We start from the raw sequence: 5,835 nt of genomic DNA on the forward strand, positions 1-5,835 counted from the left end.
GAAATCCCCGGCGATTATGGAGTTGCTATTAATCCATTTGCTTAGCTCCAGTAAGGTTTGCTTTATGAATCTGGGTGCACCTAAGTTGGGTGCATATATATTTAAAATTGTTATCTCTTCTTGTTGGACTGTGCCCTTCACCATTATATAATGACCCTCTTTGTCTTTTACTACTTTTGTTGGTTTAAAAACTAAATCGTCTGAAATTAGAACTGCCACACCAGCCTTCTTTTGGCTTCTGTTTGCTTGGAATATTGATCTCCACCCTTTTATTTTTAGTCTATGTGCATCCTTGCAGGTTAAATGTGTTTCCTGAAGACAGCATATACTTGGCCTGTATTTTCTTATCCATTCAGCCAGCCTATATCTCTTGAGTGGAGAGTTTAAGCCATTCACATTTATTGAGAGAACTGATAGGTAAGGTAGATTACTGATCATTCTGTTGGGTTGGATGTTGTTGCTATGATTTGTGTCTTGAGCCATTGTAATATCTGGCCTTTAATATCTTTGGGTTTTGGTTGTTTTTATATCCGTGGATTATTATTATGATGTTCCGTGCATAACGCTGTTTTAAGTACTTCTTGTAGGGCTGGTCTTGTCTTGGTGAATTCTCTGAGCCTTTGCTTGTCTGCGAATGTTTTTATTTCTCCTTCATATATGAAGCTTAGTTTTGCAGGGAATAATATTCTAGGCTGTGCATTGTTTTGTTTCAAAAGAGTGAGAATGGGGCCCCAGTCTCTCCTTGCTTGTAAAGTCTCATTAGAGAAGTCTGATGTTATTCGAATTGGCTTTCCCTTGTATGTCACTTGCTTCTTTTGTCTTACAGCTCTTAGAAGGGCCTCTTTAGTTGATACTTTGGTCAGTCTGATGACTGCATGACGTGACGTCTTCCTGTTTGCATTGAATCTCCCAGGGGTCCTCTGGGCTTCTTGAACTTGTATATCGAGATTTTGAGCAAGACCTGGGAAATTTTCCTCTATTATATCTTCAAAAAGCTTGTCCAGCCCTTGAGTGCTGTCTTCCTCCCCTTCGGCTAAACCTATGACCCTCACGTTAGGTTTTTTCACATAATCCCACAGCTCTTGTAGACTTTGATCTTTTCTCTTGTTTCTCTGCTGTATTTCTGTGACTGATTTATTTAATTGGAAGGTGTTATCTTCAAGCTCTGAGATTCTTTCTTCTGCTTGATCCACCCTGTTCTTGAGACTTTCCACAGTATTTTGTAGTTCTCTGAGTTGATTCTTCATCTCCAGGACTTCGGTTAAAGTTTTCTTCACTGTGTCAATCTCTTTGTTGAACCTTTGTTCCATTTCTTGGAGGTTTTTTGTGTTTTCTTGGTGTTGGTTATTGAGTTGTTGTTGCAGCTGGGTGAGTGTTCTTATGATCCACATACGAAATTCCTTTTCTGTCATATTGGTTGCCTGATTTTGGTCGGTGTCCGTTTCTAGGGGGCTGGTGCTCCTCCTTGGGGGTGTGTTTTCCGTTTGGTTCTTCATATTTCCTGAGTTCTTTCGCTGATTTCTTCCCATGTCGATTAGTTGTTGTTTCTTTCCTTAGGTTATTGTTTGGGTATTCACACACCTTGTTTAGTTTCTGAGGCGTTAGGTGGTGCCTGTGGGTGAAATTGGACCACTCCCTGTATATTGAGTCAGTGGGTGCCGTGGAAAGGCTGTGCAAGATGCTGTCCCTGTCAGTAGGTGGCGTTTGCTTGGAGGAACAGGCTATGGTGTTGATTTTGAGTCCTGTTATCAGCTCTCGTTCTGGGCGGAGCTGGGTTGGGTAAGCCTGCCCTCAGGCCGTTAGCAGGGGTCAAAGTTCTGTTCTCTGCTGTCAGGGCGGGGCTGGGATGGTCCCGCTCAGCCAGAAAGTCTGGGTGTGGGGGTGGGGCTGTCTGAGACCCACAGTCTGCAGCAGGCCTCGCTTCTTTCCACCCTCCCCAACTCCGCAGCTACTCCTGAGCCTCTGCCAGCAGGCCAGACCACAAGCCACCAGGCCTCCCCAGACTGTGATGCCGGCGGGGAGGTTCCCTGCACAGGAACGCCACCTGGGTTGGGCGCACGGCCTCCTCCTGGGACGTTCCGCCCGATCCGCCCCTGGAGGCACACAGACCTCAGTAGGCTGTTCACGTATAATCCTTCTGTGCCCCGGGCAATGCTAGCCCTCGGTGCAGGGGATCTGGTCTGCAGGTCCGACCTCTGGGTCCCAGAGTTCAAACTGTATTCCCACCAGGGAGAGGGTTTCCGGTCCTAATTCACCCACAGGGAGCCCAAGCTGGGTCTATGTCTCTCAGCCTCTGAGTCGGCACCGTTTTCCTGGGAACAAGGTGCCAGCAGCACCTGGGAGGGCGGGCGGGGTCCCAAACGGGAAGGTCCCGTTCCCTGGAGGTGCCTCTGGCTGGTGGCTGTATTGTCTCTCTGGGCAGCCGCGGGTAGGGTCGGCGGAGAGGAGGAGGAGGCAATATGGCGCCTGCCGCGCGGCTCTCCGTGCACACGGAGGTGCCCGGAGGAAGTTGGAAACCTGGTGCCACGTCTGTTACAGGCTCACCGTTGGCAGGCGGCGGCAGTCTCTGGGCTGATGTCCGCAGGTCTCTCCACCCGCTGGGGAGCCCACCAGCAGTCCCGAATGCAGGGGAGGGGAAATAGCAAATCCACCTACCCTTGCCGCTGGTCTCCGGGCTGCTCCGGTGGTCTCAGCCTCCAGTTCTCCTCCGCAGCCTCCTCCCGTGGAGTCTCCCGGGGTCTCAGGTACCCCTCCTTCCGGCCCTTGTCCGCTGTATGCTCGTCTTCTTGCTTCTTTTCTCTAGTTTCTGCTAGAATCGGTCTTTTCTGCAGAGACCCTCTGTCTGGCGGTGTTATTCGTCCGCCATCTTGCTCCGCCCCCCCTCTTTTTTCTTTTCTTTTCCCCTTCTCCGTCCCTCTCTCCTCCTTCCCTCCCTCCCTTCTCTTTTTTTTCTCTCTCTCTCTCTCTTTCTTTCTTTCTTTCCTTCCTTCCTTCCTTCCTTCCTTCCTTCCTTCCTTCCTTCCTTCCTTCCTCCCTCCCTCCCTCCCTTCCTCCCTCCCTTCCTTCCTTCCTTCCTCCCTTCCTCCCTCCTTCCTTCCTCCCTCCCTTCCTTCCTTCCTTCCTTCCTTCCTTCCTTCCTTCCTTCCTTCCTTCCTTCCTTCCTTCCTTCCTTCCTTCTCTCTTTCTCTTTCTTTCTTTCCTCATCAAAGAGCAATACAACTTATAAATAGTAAGTGCTAGAAATTGCCAGCTAGCTCTATGCTTTATTTCTACACAATGATAATAAGAAGAAGCTGATGAACAACAGCTCATGCTGCTGCTGAGAAACAATTAAAGGAGAGAATAAGGATAAGCATTCCATTTGAAACAGGCAGAGAGAGAGAGAGAGAGAGAGAGAGAGAGAGAGAGAGAGAGAGAGAGAGAGAGAGAAAGAAAGAGAAAGAGAAAGAGAAAGAGAAAGAGAGAGAACCAGAAAGGGAGAGAGAAATAGAGCAGTCAGACTTCACAAAGCTGGTCTATTTTCTTCCTTCCAAGTGCCTAAAGATGCCAGGATTCCTCATGTGCCTGATTTAATTTTCCCCAGATTAATCCCATTATTCTAAAAATACCCAAGCCTAAAATAATGATGATGTCAAACACAGAAGTGGTTCTTAGCCCTGGGGATAAGAAGGCCAGCACAGCCATGGAGCTGTGCAACAGCTAGTTACAGACAATGTCTGTAGTGGCACGATGGGGCCTGGAGACTGTGTCTGTGGGAATTCCAGCAGCAGGCTTCCGCCTTTCTGTCACATGGCACTTCCACATGAACTCATGTAAGAATACGGAAAAACAACAACAACACACATTTATACTCTCATGTGGTCACTCTATTGCTGCAATAGTTATTGAAATTGTATTTCCAATATCTAAAGCTTCCAAGTTACTCACTATCCCACTCTCAATGAATTTAGGGTTTCTTTTCAGAATCATTATTGCCCAGAGTGATTCTCCACTTGACTATCTTTCAAGTTCATCTAAGCAAACAGTGATCCTTCTCTAGCTTCACTTAGGTAGAAAATAATGATGCTTTCACTTACTGACTGAGCCTAGAAAAATCTTGGGTTTACAGTGTTAGTACCGCTAATGAGGAGCCACAAAATACAAGGCTTAGGCCAAGAAGCTCCAGAGTGTGCAAAGCCTGGGTGGAAATCTCAACTTTATGGCTTACTAAATGTAACTTAGCCAAGCACTTGACCTTGCTAAGCTTCAATTTTTTTCAACTACAAGAAAAGATAAATGTAATATCTAAATAAGAGGGTTCTTAGGAATTAATTAGGGGAAAAAGAAACATAAAGCAATTGGTGCATAGACAACACTCAGAAAAGTTGTGTTATCATAAATTCTTAAGCTAAAGCATTCCCAAGCAGCACAATTAAATGCTGTGCACATTTAAATACGGTTTTCATTTAATTCATTATTGACCAATTAAAAACATAAACAAACAAAAGCTAGGCTGATCTTTTCTTTCTCTTGTGGATGTTATATTTTACCATATAATTAAAGCATTGCTCAAGACTAATAATTATATCCTTGATTTTAACTCCAGTTTTCTTGATGATGAAAGATAGAGAAAAGAATTTCAGCAACCCAGGGTGAGGAGGATGAAATGGTTTATTATTTGGTAGAAGGAAGACATAGTTAGAAAGTTATTTATAGTCATAAACCCACAATTGCATGGTTTTAAGCCAGGAATGATTGATTGGGGAGCTATCTTTGAGCTCTAATAGATAGAGTAGAAGAATCTAAATTGTTACAAGAGCCTGAGTCTACCCTCGCCACTACCGTTAAGTCATTTTGTCAGGTGTCTCTGTGTGTCTTAGCTTCCTAGTTTAGAAAATGATTCTACTTCCCATTATTTACAAGGAATGGTTAAAATATGAAACTTACTTTAAGAGTATTGTCACTCTGAGGGTTTTTCAGAGTAAGAGAGTTTGCAACAGTAAGGAAGCTAAATAATGTCAAAGCTATAGTTTCTACTACAATGTAGATGTCAACATTATGCCAACTACACCCCTTAACTGAAAACCGTGCTTTGGGGTTCTTTTTGTTAATCTTTAATTTTTTTTTTTATTTCACCATATTAACCCTGCTTTTGAATCAGCTTACTCAAGCTTGTGGCTTCGTCTGCTTATGTGAATGTATTTGTGTTCACTGCCAAATGTGCTTTGAGTTGGTGAACACAGATGCCACAAAGGAGGCTGAAAATACTAGGTTTTGAAAAAAAGCCACATCCTGAATTTCTGCCTGGACCCCCTGTGTGTTTTATTTTAAATTGAAGTGTTCATATAAAAGAAAAGGTTATTATATAATTCACTTACTGGCTGCAACTAAAGGATGTGTGAGTTCTCGAAGCTCTCACACACCTTTGCTTGGCTTCGAATCCATTTTAGTGGACTTAAACATTTCAAACAGGAGACACTTACAAGGTTCTTTGTTTCATTAACTGCTGCCCAAAGAATATATAGGAAAACAGGACTGCTCATTTCTGAGTTTGCCTGTCTTAGTCACGTTACTGCAGATGGGTCCTAAGAGGGCCCTGGAAAACGAGCTGCATTTGGGAAATGAAGGTGCTGACCTCTCCATTGTTCCCACTCACATGCACCCTTTCCCCAAAACAAACTAGTTCACATGAGAACATAGGAAGATCTTTTTTCAAAGGCAGAGTAAATAAAAGCAAATATCCTTCATAACTCAAGAATTTCCTTAGACCAGCTCTGTCAGATTCTTAAGTTTAAGACCGAGCATGTGGGGATCATTCATTTCTTGAAGAGATCTATCAGGAGGAAACATGATTAA

Source organism: Microcebus murinus, chromosome 6 (genome assembly GCF_040939455.1).
Source record: "Microcebus murinus isolate Inina chromosome 6, M.murinus_Inina_mat1.0, whole genome shotgun sequence".
In the NCBI taxonomy this organism is placed as follows: Eukaryota; Metazoa; Chordata; class Mammalia; order Primates; family Cheirogaleidae; genus Microcebus; species Microcebus murinus.